Raw genomic sequence first — 19,582 nt, forward strand, 5'->3', positions numbered from 1 at the left:
AGAATCTGTCTGCAATGGGGGAGACCTGGGTTGGGAAGATCCCCTGGAGAAGGGAAAGGCTACCCACTCCATTGTTCTGGCCTGGAGAATTCCATGTACTGTATAGTCCATGGGGTCTCAAAGAATCAGACACGACTGAGTGCCTTTCACTTTCATATATTGTTAAATGATCACTACAGCATGTCTAGTTGATATTCATCACCACATGTGGTGGTGGTGGTTTAGTCGCTACACATAGTTACACATTTTTTTCTTGTGATGAGAAGTTTTAAGATCTATTCTTAACCAACATTCAGATATGCACTATAGTATAATGAGCTATAGTCCCCATGTTGTATATTACATCCCATGAGTTATTTATCACTGGAAGTTTGCTCCTTTTGACCCCTTTCACCCGTTTTATCCACCCCCCACCTCTGGCAATCATCCATCTGTTCTCTGTATCTGTGAGTTTGGGTTTTTTGTTTTGATTTTAGATTTCACATCTAAGTGAGCACACATGTTCTGTGTTGGACTTACTTCACCTAGCATAATGCTCTTGGTCTGTGCATTTTTAAAACTCTGTCAAGTCAACACACAGTAATTTTGTAATCAGAGCAAAAACAAAACATCAAATAAAAATGTCATTCAAGTTATTTTTTAGGGGATGAGGGGAGACTCCTTTCCGATGGCTCAGCGTTTCCCTCTTGACCTCCATCTATCTCTCTTGCCCCCATCCTCCTCCTCAGCCCCCTCCCTTCTGCCCACCAGATCGCATTCCTTCCTTCTTTCCCCAAAGAACTATAATGAAAATCTTACTCTGTAACTGACATTTCATGGTTCTCAATATGAAATCATGCCCCCACATGGCTTGGTTTCCATCTCCTTCTCAGCCTTGGGAAGCCAAGGCAGGAGTCAGCAGAGCCCAGGATGAACCCTGTGTTTTAAGGATGAGGTGAGCTCTAGTTGTTGACTGTTCACTCTGTGAGCGTCAGGTACACTGGCCTGTGCTCAGCCCCTTCCCTGTGTTCTCTTGATTGACCTTCACAACAACCCTATGAGGAAACCGAAGGTCAGGGAGGTGGAGTAAGTCACCCAAAGGCCTCTCAGATGGTTGCTGGAGCTGGCATTTGAATCCACTCTGATCTGGCCTTAAAACTGGGAGGCGACACTCCTACTTCCTCAACTGACAAGTATATTCTGAACTCCCCGCCCCAGGCATCAATGCTCTCGTGCTAGTTTTATATCAAAACTAGCCACATTCAGCCCTCCCATCTCCATACCCTTTATAATATGACTTAGCTACTCTTCCATATAAAAGGTAGGGTCTAGTTCCCCAGGCCTTGAATAGGGACCAGCATTACTTTAGCCAATAGAGTGCTGGAGAAGTGATGGTGGATCACATTCAGGCCCCAAGAAGCCTTGCATGCATGACAGCAAGCCCAGGCTAGACTGCTGGATCATCATGGCCCAGTCACCCCTGCTGCCCAGACAGAAGCCAGCCAACTCCAGACATGAATGAGACCATCCTAGCCCTGCCAGCCACCTGCTGACCTGCCAGCTGACTGACTACAGATACATGAATGAGCCCAGGTGAGATGAGCAAGCCTGCTCAGAGCAGCAGAACCACCCATCTGGCCCACAGACTCATGAGCAATTGTTTTTCAAGCCGCTGAGTTTCATGATGGCTTACTATACAGTAACAGTTAACTAATACAGCCCTTTAAAGAGGAAATGAAGTGGGAGGCTGTTGAGGTAACTCCAGTATCCTAGAGGAAAGAATCCTGACTTAGCAAATATCTATTTAATATTTACTGTGTGCTAAGCATTTTTCAAATTATTTATTTACTTATTTTTGGCAACGCTTGGTCTTCATTGCTGCGCCCGGACTTCCTGTAGTTACGGTGAGTGGGGGCTACTCTTTGTTGCAGAGTGCAGGCTCAGTAGTTGTGGTGCATGGGCTTAATTGCACTGCGGCACGTGGGATCGACTCGGACCAGGGATCAAACCCATGTCCTCTGTATTGGCAGGCAGATTCTTCACCACTGGACTACGAGGGAAGTCCCTGTGTCTGGATGCTTTCACTCAACATTATGTCCATGAGATTCATCCATGTTGACTGTCATTCCAGCCCATTCATTCCCATTACTGTTTAGTGTTCTACTGGGTGAGCCTGTCAGTTGATTTGTCTGTTCTACTGTTGATGTCCTTGAAGAGTATGCAGTCTTGGTGGTGGTGCAATCAATGAAAGCAATAATGGACAGCAGACGCTTTTTCAGTGTTATTATCTGAGTCACCAGGCCCTGCCCACCTGGAGGGTGAAACATTGCCTTGATACGTGCAGGACTCAGAATAGGGAGGGTTTGGATGAGAGATGAGAACATGACCAGGTAGACAGGTCCTTTCCCAAGTTTTCAGAGTGCCTTGGGATTGATTACCTTTATCCTACTGTTATCTTACAGAAAATAGCTGTTCGTTGTCTCCCTCCCCAGTAGGTGGTGGAGCTGAGTAAATCTTGTTCATTGCTAAGTCATGGACTGCAGCACACCAGGCTCCTCTACAATAAGTATCTCCTGGAGTTTGCTCAAATTTGTGTCTGTTGAGTTGGTGATGCTATCTAACCATCTCTTTTTTTGCCTTCAATCTTTCCCAGCATCAGGGTCTTTTCCAGTGAGTTGGCTCTTTATCTCAGGTGGCCAAAGTATTGGAGCTTCTGCCTCAGCATCAGTCCTTTCAATGAATATTCAGGGTTGATTTCCTTTAGGACTGATTGGATCTCCTTAGAGTCCAAGGGACTCTCAAGAGTCTTCTCCAGCATCACAATTCAAAAGCATCAATTCTTTGGTGCTCAGCTTTCTTTATTATACAACTCTCATATCTGAAAATGACTACTGTAAAAACCATACTTTGACTATACAGACTTTTGCTGGCCAAGTGATGTCTCTGCTTTTTAATATGCTATCTAGGTTTGTCATAGCTTTCCTCCTGAGGAGTAAGTGTCTTTTAATTTCATGGCTGTAGTTACCGTCTGCAGTGATTGGAGCCCAAGAAAAGAAAATCTATCAGTGCTTCAACTTTTTTCCCTTGTATATGCTGTGAAGTGATGGGACCAGATGCCATGATCTTAGTTTCTTGAATATTGAGTTCACTCTCCTCTTTCACCCTCATCAAGAGGCTCTTTAGTTCCTCTTCATTTTCTGCCATCAGAGTAGTATCGTCTGCATATCTGAGGTTGTTGATATTCCTCCTGGTAATCTTGACTCCAGCCTGTGATTCATCCAGCCTGGTATTTCACATTCTGCATAGAAGGTAAATAAGCAGGGTGACAATATACAGCTTTGTCATACTCTTTTCCCAACTTGGAAAAGAACCAGTCAGTTCTTCCATGTCTGGTTCTTACTGTCACTTCTTGACCTGCATAGAGGTTTCTCAGGAGACAGGTAAGGCGGTCTGGTACTCCCAGCTCTTGAGGAATCTTCCACAGTTTGTCCTGATTCACACAGTCGAAGGCTTGAGCATAGTCAATGAAGCAGAAGTAGATGTTTTTCTGAAACTCCCTTGCTTTCTCCATGATCCAACAAATGTAGGCAATTTGAGGCTTATGTCTAAGCCTCAAATCCCCATCCCTGTGCTAAGCTTGAGGCTGGCACACAATGGGCCCTGGGGAAATGCTTGCTGAACTGGATGAGATTTAGGTCAGTTCAGGAGAGACCCTCAGTGCCAGGCTAAAGAGTTTAGACTCAACACTCAAAGGCAATGGGAGCCATTGAAGGTGTCTGAGCATGAGGAGGTTCTAATCTATAGATTGTTTTAGAAAAATTACCTGAGCAGCATCAGTGAGGGAGAGGATGTTTTAGAGAGAGGGAAACTTCACATGGGGCAGGGTTGGGGGAGATGGTTATAGAGAGGACCATTAAGAAGCTTTTGTAGAAAGTAGTAATGACCTGAATTAGGGTTGTGGAGCAGGGAACAGAAAAGAGAAAAACAACTTGGGCCACATTTCTCTTTTCAAAAGATGAACTCTGATCTCATTTTTATAAAACCATGTATTATTTGTGTGTCCTATAATATATGCAAAGGGTCTTATAAATCACTAGGCTTGACACTAGCCAACTGAAGAGGCTTCTGGGGAAATGGCATTGTGTGTGTGTATTTTCATGAATTATTTTTCATCCTTACAAAAAGCCCTATGAGGTAGGATGTTATTAGTGCCACTTTACGGATGGAGAAACTGAAGCTCAGAGAGAGTCTGAATCACTTGCTCAAGGTCACACAACCAGTACTTTTCCCACTCCAGTAGACCTTCCCCAGTGACACACTGAAGGAATAATCAAGGCACCTCCATCATTAATTGAATGGGGGATGGGAGGAGGGGACCAAGAGGAAGGGGTTAAAAATGACTAGGATGCTTTGAGACTGATCAAGTGAAAAATAATCAAGTCAGGAGAGACTGCTGGGTTACTGTGGGAAGATTTGGGCCAAAGAAATGAATATCTAACGATGGAATCTGATGCATCAGATCAGAGCTTAGAGGGAAGTCTGTTAAGTACACTCCTTGCTCGCTGGCCCTGCCACTGAGCACCTGAAGCCCCTTAGCAACTGGACATTTTACAGAGAAAAATATTTTAGCCCCACAGTGTTCTTCTGAGTGCTTGGGTCCTTCTGCATCAGCAGCTTGTACTTTCTGTGGCTCCATGTGGCCTGATTGACCAGTTTTAAAAGGCCTGCTGATGAATTTGAGATCTCAGGCTTCCATCTTCTTTGGTCAGCAAAGACGAAAAGGCCTTGGCATGAACACGAGGCTATTATTCACTGAGAAGACATTATAAACCTCAAGAACGCAAGCCCATCAGGCAGGAAAGGCCACCCAGCTTACTAGGCACGCTGTGTCCTCATGGGTCCGTCCAGCGTGATTCATTACTAAATCTGCAGCAGGCAGGAGGCAAAAGAGGATTTCATGTAAACTGTTTGGGAGAAGCACTTTGAATGCAACTTAAAGTTATTAGAGCTCCAGAGCTTGAAATGCTTGTTAAATTTCAAGTTGAGGTTATTCCTCCCTTATCCTTCACCAGGACCATCCCTGGGGAGGAAGAAAAAAAGGTAGAAAAGTTGTGTGGTGATTTGGTGTATTAGTCAGGGTTCTCTAGAGAAACAGAACCAATAGGGTGGATATAGGCATATAGAATGAGACTTACTGTGAGGGTTTGGCTCATATAATTACGGAGACTGAGAAGTCAGCTCAGGAAAGCTGGAGATGTAGTACCAATCCAAACTCAGAGGCCTGGCGGCGGAGGAGGGGTAGCGGTAGAAGTCTTAGTCCAAGGCCAAAGGCCAAGAACCAGGAGTGCAGGTGTTCCTGGGCAGGAGAAGATGGATGTCCCAGCTCAAGCAGAAAGCAAATTCACTTTTTTCCTGCCTTTTTGTTCTATTTAGGCCTTCAGTGGATTTGATAATGTCCAGTATTGATGAAGCAGTCTTTTTCACTCATTCTGGTATAAATACTAATCTATTCCTGAAACACTTAGATGTAATGTTTTGCCAGCTATCTGGGCATCCCTTAGCCCAGGCATGTTGACACAAAATTAACCTACACTGAGGGGTAGGTTTGGAAATCTGTGACACTGAAGATGCAATATGTTCAGGCCCTAATGTATGTTTTCAGTTAAATATATCTTGGGGTGGGGGGAGCCAGTTTGTGGGCATAGGATCTAAAGAATTCACAAAAGGAAATTAAAATTGTATGTAACTATATTACAGGCTCACCATGTTGCACAGCAGCAGAGGGCAGTACTCCCAATGAATTCTATTCACAGAGGTGCACATTGTAGTGGTCTGTAAGAGGATACTCAACTTCTCCCAAAGGAAGAGAGTACTCAAGTCATGTCCGGCTCTTTGAGATCCCATGGGCTGTAGCCCACCGGGCTCCTCTGGTCTGTGGGATTATCCAGGCAAGAATACTGGAGTGGGTTGCCATTTCCTCCTCCAGGGAATCTTCCCGACCCAGGGATCAAACCAGCTGTCTCCTGTGTTGGCTGGCAGATTCTTTACCAGTAAGCCACCTGGGAAGAAGTGCTGATTGAAACAATAAGGTGATGTTTTTCATTTACTGAATTGGCAAAGCTCAAAGTATTGCTAAGATCCTGTGTTGCTGGGAGTGAAATTTGGTAACGCCTCTGTAGAGGGTGAAGTGAATACTATGGATTGGCTCTCTCCACCTGGGTCATTCACCCTCTTCTAGTTGTTGATGTAGGAAAGCTAAGTCCTACACTTCCCAGACTTCCCTGCCTATAGGGTTCCACCTGCAATGAATGAGAATTCCTGTTGCTCCTTGTCAGCAGTTAGTGTTACAGCATTCTGGATTTTGGCCATTTTAATAGGTGTGTATTTCATTGTTTTAACTTGCGTTTCCCTCATGACATGATGTGGAGTGTCTTTTCATATGCTTACTTTCTGTCTTCTTGGATCTTTTGTGCTTTTCTTAATTGGGTTATTTGTTTTCTTGTTGTTGAAATTTAAGTGTGTTTTCGTTAACAGTCCTTTATCAGATACATCTTTTGCAAACACAGTCTGTGACTTGTCTTTTCATTTTCTTAAAGGTGTCTTTTACAGAGCAGAAGTTTTTAATTTTAATGAAGTCTCCAGCTAATTAGTTCTTTCTTTCAGAGATTGTGCTTTTGGTGTTGTATCTAAAAAGTCATTGCCAAACCCAAGGTCATCTAGATTTTCTCATATGTTATCTTCTACTAGTTTTTATAGTTTTGTGTTTTATCTTACGGTCTGTGATCTATTTTGAGTTAATTTTTGTGAGCAGTGTAAGTCTGTATCTATATGCTTTTTTTTTTTCCATGTGACTGTTCAGTTGTTCTGGCATTATTTGTTGAAAAGACTATTACTCTCCATTGTATTTTTTTTCTCTTCTGTCAAAGATTGGTTGACTGTATTTCTGTGGGTGTATTTCTGGGCTCTCTGTTCTGTTCTATTGATCTATTTGTCTGTGCTTTTGCTAGTACCACACTGTCTTGATTACTGCAGGTTAATAATAAATCTTTAAGTAGGGTAGTGTCAGTCCTCTAACTTTGTTCTTCTCCTTCAGTATTGTGTTGGCCGTCCTGGGTCTTTTGCCTCTCCATATAAACTCTAGAGAGGTTTGTTAGTGTTCACAAAATAAGTTGCTGGGATTTTGATAAGGGTTGCATTGAATTTAGTGATCAAGTTGGGAAGAACTGACACTTTGACAGTATTGAATCTTTCTATCCATGGACATGTAACTTCTCTCCATTTATTAACTTTGATTTCCTTCATCAGAATTGTGTAGTTTTCCTCATTTAGACCTTGTACTATTTTGTTAGACTCATACCTAAGTATTTCATTTTGAGGGATACTAATGTAAGTGGTATTGTGATTTTAATTTCAAATTCTACTTGTTTATTGCTAATATATTAGAAAGTGATTTTCTTTTTAAAAAATAATAACCATGTGCCCTGCAGCCTTGCTATAATCACTTATTATTTCCAGAATTTTTTGCTTGATTCTTTCTAATTCTCTACATAGATGATAGTGTCATCTGTAAACAAAGACAGTTTTATTTCTTTCTTCTCAGTATGCATCCTTTTTATTTCCTTTTTTTGACCTTAGTCCATTATTTAGGACTTCTAGTATGATGTTGAAAAGCAGTGGTAAGAGGGGACATTTACCTTGTCCCTGATCTTAGTGGGAAAACCTCAAGTTTCTTACCATGAAGCATGATGTTAACTTCAGGAGGTTTGTAGATAATTATTTATTCAGTTGAAAAAGTTCCCCACTATTCCTAGTTTACAGAGAACTTTTATCATGAATTTGTGTTGAACTTTGTCAAATGCTTTTTCAGCATCTATTGATATTATCATATGATTTTTCGTCTTTAACCAGTTGATGTGATGAATTACATTGATTTTCAAATGTTGAACCAGCCTTGTATACCTGAGATAAATCCCAATTGGTCATGATGTATAATTTTTATACATTATTTGATTCAATTTGCTATTGTTCTGTTGAGGATTTTTGCATCTGTGTTCATAAGAGATATTGTTCTGTACTTTTCTTTAATGTCTTTGTTTGGTTTTGGTATTAGATTAATACTGTTTTCATAGAATGAGTTAGGAAGTATTCGCTTTGCTTTGATCTTCTGAGGGAGATTGTAGTGAACTGGTATAATTTTTTCCTTAAACGTTTGGTAGAATTCAGTAGTGAATCCATCTGGGTCTGATGCTTTTTGTTTTGAAAGGTTATTCATCATTTACTCAATTTTTTGAACTGATACAAGTCTATTTAGATTGTCTGCTTCTTCTTGTGTGAGTTTTGACAGATTGTATCTTTCAGAAAATTGGTCCATTTCATTTGGGTTATCATATTTGTGGACATTGAGTTGTTCATAGTATACCTTGATTATTTTTAATGTCCTGGGGATCTATAGTGATATTCCCTCTTTCATTTCTAATATTAGAAATTTTTATCTCTCTTTTTTTCCCTTAGTCTAGCTAAAGGTTTACTGATTTTGTTGATCTTTTCGAAGTATCAGCTTTTAGTTTTGTTGATTTTCTTTATTGGTTTGCAGTTTTTAATTTCATTGATTTCTGCCCTAATTACCATTTCTTTTCTCATCCTGATTTTGAGTTTTATTTTCTCTTAGGGAGTTCCCTGGTGGTCCAGTGGTTAAGACACCACACTTCCATTGCAGGGGACATGTTCAATCCCAGGTTGGGAAAGTAAGATCCCACATGTAGCATGGCATGGCCGAAAGAAAAGGAAATAATTTCCTCTTATTTTTCTGGTTTCCTATGGTGAAAGCTTAGATGATTGAAGTGAAATCTTCTTTTCTAATGGATGATTCAGTGCTCCAAGTTCCTAATACATGATTCAGTGCTACAAGTTCCCTTTAAACATGAATTTTGCTGCATCCCACACCTTTTGATAAATTGTATTTTCATTTAGTTCAAAATGTTTTAAAATTTATCTTGAGTTTTGACCTGTGTGTTATTTAGAAGTGTACTGTTTTTTCTTCAAGTACTTGGGGATTTTCCAGCTATCTCTCTGTTATTGATTTTGTGTTTAGTTCCATGAAGTCTGAAAGCAGACATTGTATGATTTCTGTCCTTTTAATTTTAGTAAGATATATTTTATAGCCTGGAATGTGGTTTGTCTTGGTGAATGTTTCATATGGGCTTGAGAAGAATATATATTCTGCTGTTGGAGGGTGAAGTAGTCTATATTGATGGTGATTGATGGTGTTGTTGAGTTTATGTCCTTACTGATTTTCTGCCTGCTGGATCTCTCTATTTCTGATAGAGGATTGTTGAAGTTTCCAGCTGTAATAGTGGATTCATCTATTTCTCCTTACAGTTCTATAAGTTTTTGCCTCACATATTTTGATGCTCTGTGGTTAGGCATCTACATGGTAAGGACTGTTATGTCTTCTTGGAGAATTGACCCTTTTGTCATTATTCAATGCCCCTCTTTATCCCTGATAACTATCCTTGCTCTGAAGTCCAAAATCAGTATAGCTGCCACTGCTTTCTTTTGATTAGTGTCAGTATGGTATATCTTTCTCCATCCATTTACTTTTAATCTATATGTGTCTTTACATTTAAAGTGGGTTTCTTATAGACAACATATAGTTAGATGTATTGGCAACAAATTCTCTAGATTTTTGTCTGAGAAAATCTGTATTTCTCCTTTCCTTTTGAAGGATAATTTCACAAGGTATAGAATTCTGAGTTGGTGGAATTTCTCTCTCAACAGTTTAGCAATTTCACTCCGCTTTTTTCTTGTTTAAATGGTTTCTAATTGAGCCTCTATAGGTAATTTCCCCCCTTCTTTCTTCTTTCAGGATTTTTCTTTTTTTGACTTCCCATAGTTTGAAAATGATATGCCTAGTGAAGTGTGGGAGTAGGGCAACATTTATCCTATTTGATATTATGTGAGCTTACTGGTTCTGTGGTTTGGTGTCTTGACATTAATTTGAGGGAATTCTCCATCATTATTGTTTCAAATATTTTCTGTTCATTTTTCTCATCTCTTTCTGATATTCCCATTACGCATATGTGACACCTTTTGTAACTGTCCCACAGTTCTTCATTATTACATTCTGTTTTCTCATTGTTTGATTTTTCAGTTTTGGAGGTTACTACTGAAATATCTTCAGGCTCAGGGATTCTTTCCTCAACTGTGTCCAGCCTACTAATACGCCCACCAAAGGCATTCTTCATTTTTGTTGCAGTGTTTTTGATCTCTTGCATTTCTGTTTTGTTCTTTCTTAGAATTTCCAGCTCTCTGTTTATGTTGCCCATCTTTCTCACATGCTGTCTACTTTATCCATTGGAGCCCTTAGCATAATTGTTGTAAATTCCTGGTCTGATAATTGCAACATCCCTATCATGTCTGAGTCTGAATCAGGCTCTGATGCTTGCTTTGTCTCATTAAATTGTATTTTTGCCTTTTTAAGGAATCTCCATACCATCTTCCATAGTGGCTGTATCAATTTACATTCCCACCAACAGTGCAAGAGTGTTCCCTTTTCCCACACCCTCTCCAGCATTTATTGTTTGTAGACTTTTTGATGATGTCCATTCTGACCTGTGTGAGGTGATATCTCATTTTAGTTTTGATTTGCATTTCTCTAATAATGAGCGATATTGAGCATCTTTTCATGTGTTTGTTAGCCATCTGTATGTCTGCTTTGGAGAAATGTCTGTTTAGGTCTTTTTGCCACTTTTCAATTGGGTTGTTTGTTTCTCTGGCTTTGAGTTGTATGAGTTGCTTGTATATTTTGGAAATTAATCCTTTGTCAGTTGTTTCCATTGCTATTATTTTCTCCCATTCTGAGGGTTGTCTTTTCACCTTGCTTATAGTTTCCTTTGCTGTACAAAAGCTTTTAAGTTTAACCAGGTCCCACTTGTTTACTTTTGTTTTTATTTCCATTACTCTAGGTGGAAAAAAGAGGTGGGTAAAAGAGGATCTTGCTTTGATTTATGTCATTGAGTGTTCTGCCTATGTTTTCCTCTAAGAGTTTTAAAGTTTCTGGTCTTCCATTTAGGTCTTGAGTTCATTTTGAGTTTATCTTCGTGTATGGTGTTAGGAAGGGTTCTAATTTCATTCTTGTACATGTAGCTGTCCAGTTTTCCCAGCACCATTTATTGAAGAGGTGTCTTTGCCCCATTGTATATTCTTGCCCTCCTTTGTCAAAAATAAGGTACCCATAGGTGCATGGGTTTATTTCTGGGCTTTCTATCTTGTTCCATTGGTGTATATTTCTGTTTTTGTGCCAGTGCCAAACTGTCTTGATGACTGTAGCTTTGTAGTATAATCTGAAGTCAGGAAGGTTGATTCCTCCAGCTCCATTCTTCTTTCTTAAGACTGCTTTGGCTGTTTGGGAATCTTTTGTGTTTCCTTATGAATTGTGAAATTTTTTGTTCTAGTTCTGTGAAAAATGCCATTGGTAGTTTGATAGGGATTGCATTGAATCTGTAGATTGCGTTTGGTAGTATAGTCATTTTCATAATATTGATTCTTCCTAGTCAAGAACATGGAATATCTCTCCATCTGTTTTTGTCACTTTTGATTTCTTTCATTAGAGTCTTATAATTTTCTGTGTACAGTTCTTTTGTCTCCTTAGGTTAGTTTATTCTTGGATATTTAATTCTTTTTGTTGCAGTGGTGAATGGGATTGATTCCTTGATTTCTCTTTCCGATTTTTCATTGTTAGTATGTAGAAATGCAAGTGATTTCTGTGGATTTTGTATCCTGCAACTTTGCTAAATTCACTGATTAGCTCTAGTAATTTTCTGATATTATCTTTAGGGGTTTCTATGTACAGTATCATGTCATCTGCAAACAGTGATAGCTTTACTTCTTTTCCAATCTGGACTCCTTTTTTTTTTTTTTTTCTTCTCTGATTTCTGTAGCTAGGACTTCCAGAACTATGTTGAATAACAGTGGTGAAAGTGGACACTCTTGTCTTGTTCCTGATCTTAGGGGGAATGCTTTCAGTTTTTCACCATTGAGTATAATGTTTGCTGTAGGCTTATCATATATGGCTTTTACTATGTTGAGGTAGATTCCTTCTGTGCCCTTTTTTGAAGAGTTTTAATCATAAATGGGTGCTGAATTTTGTCAAAGTCTTTTTCTGCATCTATTGAGATTATCAAATGATTTTATCTTTCAGTTTGTTAAAATGGTGCATCACACTGATTGATTTGCGTATATTGAAGACTCCTTTCATTCCTGGAATAAACCCAACTTGATCATGGTGTATGAGCTTTTTGATGTGTTGCTGAATTCTGTTTGCTGAAATTCTGTTGAGGATTTTTGCACCTATGTTCATCAGTGATATTGGCCTGTAGTTTTCTTTTTGTGTGTTGTCTTTTTCTGGTTTTGGTATCAGGGTTATGGTGGCCTTGTAGAATGAGTTTGGAAGTGTTCCTTCCTCTGCAGTTTTTTGAAAGAATTTTAGAAGGATAGGCATTAGCTCTTCTCTAAATGTTTGATAGAATTCTCCTGTGAAGCCATCTGGTCCTGGGCTTTTGTTTTTTGGGGGAGATTTTTGATCACAGCTTCAATTTCAGTGCTTGTAATTGGGTTGTTGATAATTTCTGTTTCTTCCTGGTTCAGTCTTGGAAGATTGAACTTTTCTAAGAATCTGCCCATTTCTTCCAGGTTGTCCATTTTATTGCCATATAGCTATTCATAATAGTCTTTTATAATCCTTTGTATTTCTGCATTGTCTGTTGTAACCTCTCCTTTTTCATTTCTAATTTTGTTGATTTGATTCTTCTCTTTTTCTCTTGATGAGTCTGGCTAAAGGCTTGTCAATTTTGTTTATCTTCTCTAAGAACCAGCTTTTAGTTTTACTAATCTTTACTATGGATTCTTTCATTTCTTTTTGTTCAGATCTTTATGATTTCTTTCCTTCTACTAATTTTGAGGTTTTTTTTCTTCTTCTTTTTCCAGTTGTTTCAGGTGTAAAGTTAGGTTGTCTATTTGATGTTTTTCTTGCTTCTTGTAGGATTGTATTGCTATAAATTCCTTCTTAGAACTGCTTTTGCTGCATCCCATAGGTTTTGAGTTGTCATGTTTTCATTGTCATTTGTTTCTAGAAATTTTTTTATTTCCCTTTTGATTTATCCAGTAACCTGTTGGTTATTTAGAAATGTGTTGTTTAATCTCCATGTGTTTCTTACAGTTTTTTTCTTGTAATTGATATGTAGTCTCATAGAATTGTGGTTAGAGAAGATGCTTGATACAATTTCAGTTTTCTTAAATTTACTGAGTTTTGATTTTTGACCTGAGATGTGGTCTATTCTGGAGAATGTTCCATGTGCACTTGAGAAGAAGGTGTATTCTTCTGCATTTGGATGCAATGTCCTGAAGATATCGATAAGATCCATCTCATCTAATGTATCATTTAAGACTTATATTTCCTTATTAATTTTCTGTTTTGATGATCTGTCCATTAGTGTGAGTGGGGTATTAAAGTCTCCTACTATTATTGTGTTACTGTCAATTTCTCCTTTTATGTCTGTTAGTGTTTGTCTTATGTATTGAGGTTGGGTGCATAGATATTTACAATTGTTACGTCTTCCTCTTGGATTGATCCCTTGATCATTATGTAGTGTCCTTCTTTATCTCTTGTAGTCTTCTTTATTTTAAGGTCTATTTTGTCTGATATGAGGATTGCTACTCCAGCTTTCTTTTGCTTCCCATTTGCATGGAAAGTCTATATGTGTCTTGAGGTCTGAAGTAGGTTTCTTGTAGACAGCGTATATATGGGTCTTGTTTTTGTATCCATTCAGCCAATCTGTGTCTTTTGGTTGGAGCATTTAATCCATTTACATTTAAAGTAATTATTAAAGTAATTATTAATATATATGTTCCTATTGTCATTTTCTTAATTATTTGGGGTTGATTTTGTAGATCTTTTTTCTTCTTTTGTATTTCTTGACTATGTAAGTCCCTTTAACATTTGTTTTAAAGCTGGTTAGGTGGTACTGAATTCTCTTAACTTTGCTTGTCTGAAAAGCTTTTTATTTCTCCATCAATTTTGAATGAGATCCTTCCCAGGCACAGTATTCTTGGTTATAGATTTTTCCCTTGCAGTACTTGAAATATATCTTGCCATTCCCTTCTGGCCTGCAGAGTTTCTGCTGAAAGATCAGCTGTTAAGCATATGGGGTTTCCCTTGTATGTTACTTGTTGCTTCTCCCTTGCTGCTTTTAATATTCTTCCTTTGTGTTTGTTTAGTCTTTGTTAGTTTGCTTAGTATGTGTTTTGGCATGTTTCTCCTTGGGTTTATCCTTTATGGGACTCTTTGTACCTCTTGAAGTTGATGGACTATTTCCTTGTCCATGTTGGGGAAATTTTCAACTATAATCTCTTCAAAAATTTCCTCATACCCTTTCTTTTTCTCTTCTTCTGGGACCCATATAGTTCGAATGTTGGTGTGTTTGATATTGTCTCAGAGGTCTCTGAGACTATCCTCAGTTCTTTTCATTCTTTTTACTTTATTCTGCTCTTCAGAATTTATTTCCACCATTTTATCTTCCAGCTCACTGATTTGTTCTTCTGCTTCAGATATTCTGCTATTGATTCCTTCTAGAGTATTTTTAATTTCAATAATTGTGTTGTTTGTCTCTGTATGTTTATTTATTTATTTTAATCATAATACTTTCTAAAAATAAAATAACCTTCAACTCCCCTTCCCTTCAAATTCAGAGAGTTCTTTCCTTTGTTCTTATTTCCCTTCTCTCTTCCCTGCAGATCAGCTCAGGGCATTGGCAGGGTTGTGGTTGGACTGACCTCTTTTGATAAAATTTCTGTCTCCCGAAGTTTCTGTGAAATGAGAGGAAGAGGCCTCAGCAAATCCTCCAGCACTGGTTTGTGAGAAGAGAGTGTGTTAGTCAGGCTTCCTCCAGCAGCAGGGCTGACTCCTGCCTGCTGAAAAGTGAGGGTTTATTGGGGAGGGTTGGGGAGGTGTGGGACAGCCAGAAATTGCTCCCCAGGCTGGGACAGCCCACAGGTGGCATTAGCCTGAAGCTCCACCACAGGGGCAGCAGTGCCCTGAACATAAGCACAGCTGCCCTGCCTTCTTCTCTGGTGCCTTCCTCAGGGATCCCGTGAGGCTGCTCCTCCTCTTCTCAGTCATGTCGGTTCTGAGAGGCTCTCAACCCACTGCCTGAGCTGCCGTGTTGTCTTATGACCCCACCGTAACCACTCAGGCCAGGACTGACTGAACCGGGAGTGAAGAACAGATCCAGGGGGACACCAACTCTCGGACTGCGTTGAGCCCATCTCATTCCCTGTCCTGGGAATGTAGGACCTGGTGATGAAGTCAATCAGACAGCAACATAACATGCGTGAAAGGAAAGGCTATGGAGTGTGGGAGCTCCGGAGGCTGTGGCAGGTGAGGTGAGGGAAGGGAGCGGCAGCATGAGGCAGCATGGGATCCCGGGTGCACAACTTTGGTTTTTGACCTCTGGTTCTGGTACCTTGTAGCCAGCCTTATCATCTTCTCTCACTGGACTCCCTGGAGTAAACTGTTCTTTCTTTGCGCCGACTCTGATTTCATCAAACTGTACCATCTTCTTCCCCTCCTTACAGCAGACTTCTGCAGACACTGGGTCACTTCCCTTTCCTTGAGGGTTTTTTAACTTCTGGATCACTGTCCTTTTCTCCAACACCAACAGTCATAACTTTTTAGTCATTCCAATATTAACAAAGAGGATGACTCTCAAATATATCCTGCCAAGTGAAAGAAACCAGTCATAGAGGACCACATATTATAAGATTCCATTGGTGTCAAATGTCCAGAGGCAAATTCATAGATACTGTAGGTAGAGTAGTGGTTGCCTAGGGCTGGGAAATGTGGAGAGATAGGAGTTGATGGCAAAAAGGTATGGGTTTCTTTAGAAAGTAATAAGAAATGTTTTTAAGATTGATTTTAGTGACGGATTCTCACAACTTTGAGTATGCTAAAAACCATTGAATTTTACACTTTCAATGGGCAAAGTGTATGAGAGGTTTATCTCAGGAAAGCTGTTTTTAAAAACTGCTCAGTTCCCTGATCTCTTTTCCCCTAATACTCTGTCCTCTACACCTCACCTCAGTCACTCACTCCCATGAACATGGCCTTGACCTTATCATTCCAATAATTTCAGCCCCTCCATAATCTCAGTTTCCAGCATCCTGCTCACTAATTGCCACTCAAAACTCTATCTATATCCTCTGACTCTTTTGAGACCTGAAGTGCATTTATCCCACCACTTTTCCCTTGTCTGTTACCCTTATCATTTCCTCACTTCCCTCTTTGTGTGGCTTTAATTCCATGTTCCAGTATTATTGTCATACTTGCGTGTACATCCTCAACTTCTCTACCCCTCTGCTATACTCACGTGGGAAAAAAATTTATTACATCTAACTCTTGGATTGCACCTGTACCCATGCACCTGAACAAGGCTGAGGAAAACTTAAAGCCGTGTTGTCTCATTTCAAATGCCTGACCATTAACTTCTGATGGACCCCCGGGGTTGCTTGGCATTCTTCCTGTATTTCTGAGACAAATCAGCCTCCCACTCTTCTAGATTATTGCACACCTCTTTCCTTTCTCTTCTAATTTACAACTCTTTCTCCGCCCACTGTGTTCACTCTCAATGGATGACTTCATTAGGAGAGAACTTCCACAAGCTCCCACACTTGCACGCACCTACCTTCTGGCATCCGTGCCTCATCTTCATTCCTGTAATGATGGCTAGTCTGTCTGTGCTCCTTTTTGAAAGCCAACCCCTTTCTTAGCACTCAATCGCAGCCTCTCTTTCCCACCCAGCCCATTGTACTCATAATCTTTCCCCCGACTTGCTCTTGCCTCATCAATTTGTTCCACCCACTGGATTTTCCCAGAAACCTTCAGTCTTGCTATAATGTGTCAATGTTAAAAAAAAAATTAAAAACCTATTTTGGGGATGGGCGGATAGATGGACATATATGTGATAAAGCAAGTCTAGGAAAATGTGGGCAGAAGAATCAAAGTGGTGGCTCTACTTGTTCAGTGTAAAATTCTTTCAACCCTTTGGTGTTTGAAATTTTTCATTAATAAAATATTGGGGGGAAAATTCTATCTTGACCTAAATCTCCCTTTTGCTGTTACGTCATTTCTCTGCTCCCTTTCCCAGTGGAAGTCCTGAAAAACTGGTCTGAACATCTGTCTCCATTTGTCCCATCCTTTCTTTTACCAACTCCCATCAAGTTTTTGCCTCAGTGGACAACCAGAATGTCTCTCATAAAGCTCGCCAGTGATTTCCACTGTAGGAAACTGAACAGTCATTTATCAGTCCCTAGCCTTGCTCAATCTGTCAGCTGCAGAATTTGACTCCTCCTTGCTCCTTACAAAAATTTCTTTCCTTAATTCCAGAATGACATTCTCTCCTGCATTTCCTCTTACCTTTTTAGTCAACTTTGTTGATCTCTCCTCGTCAACCCAGCCTGTTAACGTTGAAGTGCATCAGGACTCAGTTGTGTTTTTTTTAGGACTCCGTTTTTAAACCATTTTCTCTGTCTATACTCTCTCTCTCTCTCTCTCTCTCTCTCGGTTTTCTCCTACAGTTTTGTGGATTTAATTACTATAGGATTATTCCCAAATATATGCTCTCCCTAAACCCTTCTCCTCTACTCCAGACTCATGTATCCAACAGCCTACTTAACATCTCCACCCAGATGTCTATGAGGTATCTCAGACTTAATGTGCCCACAAACCAATTCCTCATTGTAGTAACTGGTATAAGAATTGTCCTGGTGAATCACCCCACCCTTGTGTCCATGCCTGTTTGCAATGTGAGCATTAATTTCTTCACACACATCCCTACCCTGTCCCCAAACCTGGGCTGGCCTTGTATTTTGCTTTTATCAGTAGAAAGTGATGGAGTAGAAATTTCAGAACCTAGGACATAAGAAGCTTTTACTTTCTCATTCTGGAATCCTGCAGCCACCGTGGAAAAGAATCCAGACTCACCTCACTAAAAATGAGAGCCCATGTGGAAAGCTGAGTGAGGCAGCCCATCCAGCAGCTGGCTCTGGATCCAGCCATGTGGGGGAGGCCGTCTTGGACCATCTAGCCCCAGATGGGCTATCAGATAACCACTTGACTCAACCCAGGCTAGATCAGCTGAAGAACAGCCAGACTGCCAACCCAGTAGTCAAGAGAAATCATAAATCATTGTTAACCTAATACATTTGGGCGATTTATTTTTGTTCCAATAGGTAACTGAAACACCAGTCTTCCCAATATACCTTCTTCTCACAGCCTTCATCTCTCTAGATATTACCTCTATTCTTCCAGTTGCTTAGGCCAAAAAATGTGGAGTTCCTTGACTCCTCCCTTTTTCTCACACTCACATCTGCTCTTTCAGCAAATTATGTATTATCATCTCCAAAATATATCCTGACTCCTATCCTTACCAACTCCATTGCTATCACAGTGGGCCGAACTGCATCATCTCTTTCCTGGATTACTGCTGGGGCCTCCATGTTGGTCTCTCTGCTGCCCTCCTGGCTCCACTGTGTTCTCCAGTCGGCAGTGAGCGATCCTTTTAGAGTTTAAGTCATATCCCATCATTCTTCTGCTCAGAAGCCTCCAGGGACTTCACATTTTGGTCAGAGTAAAAGTTAAAATCCTTACTAAGGCTTCAAGACCCCACATGATTTGGCCCTCTTCTCTTGCCCGTATCTGTAATCGCACTCTGCATCTCTACCCCTGGTTCACCCGTTTTCAGCCACTGTGGTCTCTTTGCTGTCCCTTAAACACACCAAGTGCCTTCCTATCTCCAGGCCTTTGCACTTGCTCCCCTCTGTGTAAAATGGTCTCCCCCAGAGACTTAATGGACTCACTTCTTATGTCTGCTCAGATGTTCCTTTATTGCCCACTCCTCCATCTCCACCCAACCCTGAGCTCCATCAGTTTCTAACGCTCTCACCCTCCTCCACAGCATTTAACACGACCTAACATACTACATTTTTGTTTGTTTTGTATCTACTTTCTCCCATTAGAACATAAACTCCATGAGGACAGGGACATCATCTGGTTATTCATTCCAGAGTCTCCTGTGCCTATTACCTATCACATAGAAGGTGTTTGATAACAGTTTTGCTGAATGAATGAAAGCAGAAGTGTATTGTCTTACTTTTCTATTGCTGTTGTAACAAATGACTACAAACCTGGTGACTTAGAACAAATGTATTATCTTACAGTTCAGAAGATCTGAAGTCCCAAAACGTGTCACTGGGCTAAAATCAAAGTGTTGACAGGGCTGCCTTTTTACCAGGGAAGCTGTCCGGGAGAACGTATCCCCTTACTTTGTCCAGCATCTGGAGGCTGCCCACATTCTCTGAGGATGACATCCTTCCATCCTCAAAGCAAGCGATGATTGAGCCTTCCTCACGGGGCATCACAGGGCTTCTATCGTCATATCTCCTTCTCCATCTCTGGCCCTCCCTCTTTCATGAATACAGACTTTTTGATGACATTGGGCTGACTCAGATAATCCAAAATAATCTTCAGTTCAGTTCAGTCACTCAGTCGTGT

General features: G+C 40.2%; 1 protein-coding gene and 2 long non-coding RNA genes across 3 annotated transcripts in view; 2 read left to right on the forward strand and 1 right to left on the reverse strand.

Moving 5' to 3' along the window:
* Window positions 1-19,582, forward strand: part of CDH3 (cadherin 3) — a 117,180-nt gene that overhangs the window by 28,299 nt on the left and 69,299 nt on the right. The window lies entirely within an intron of this gene.
* Window positions 3,219-19,462, forward strand: LOC123330430. The gene is made up of 3 exons (XR_006546361.2): window positions 3,219-6,356; window positions 15,119-15,412; window positions 17,987-19,462. It is a non-coding gene; the product is annotated as an uncharacterized LOC123330430 (long non-coding RNA).
* Window positions 4,919-5,875, reverse strand: LOC123330429. The gene is made up of 3 exons (XR_006546360.2): window positions 5,743-5,875; window positions 5,175-5,335; window positions 4,919-5,059 (listed from the first exon to the last, which is right to left on the reverse strand). It is a non-coding gene; the product is annotated as an uncharacterized LOC123330429 (long non-coding RNA).

The sequence above is a fragment of the Bubalus bubalis genome, chromosome 18, assembly GCF_019923935.1.
Source record: "Bubalus bubalis isolate 160015118507 breed Murrah chromosome 18, NDDB_SH_1, whole genome shotgun sequence".
NCBI lineage: Eukaryota > Metazoa > Chordata > Mammalia > Artiodactyla > Bovidae > Bubalus > Bubalus bubalis.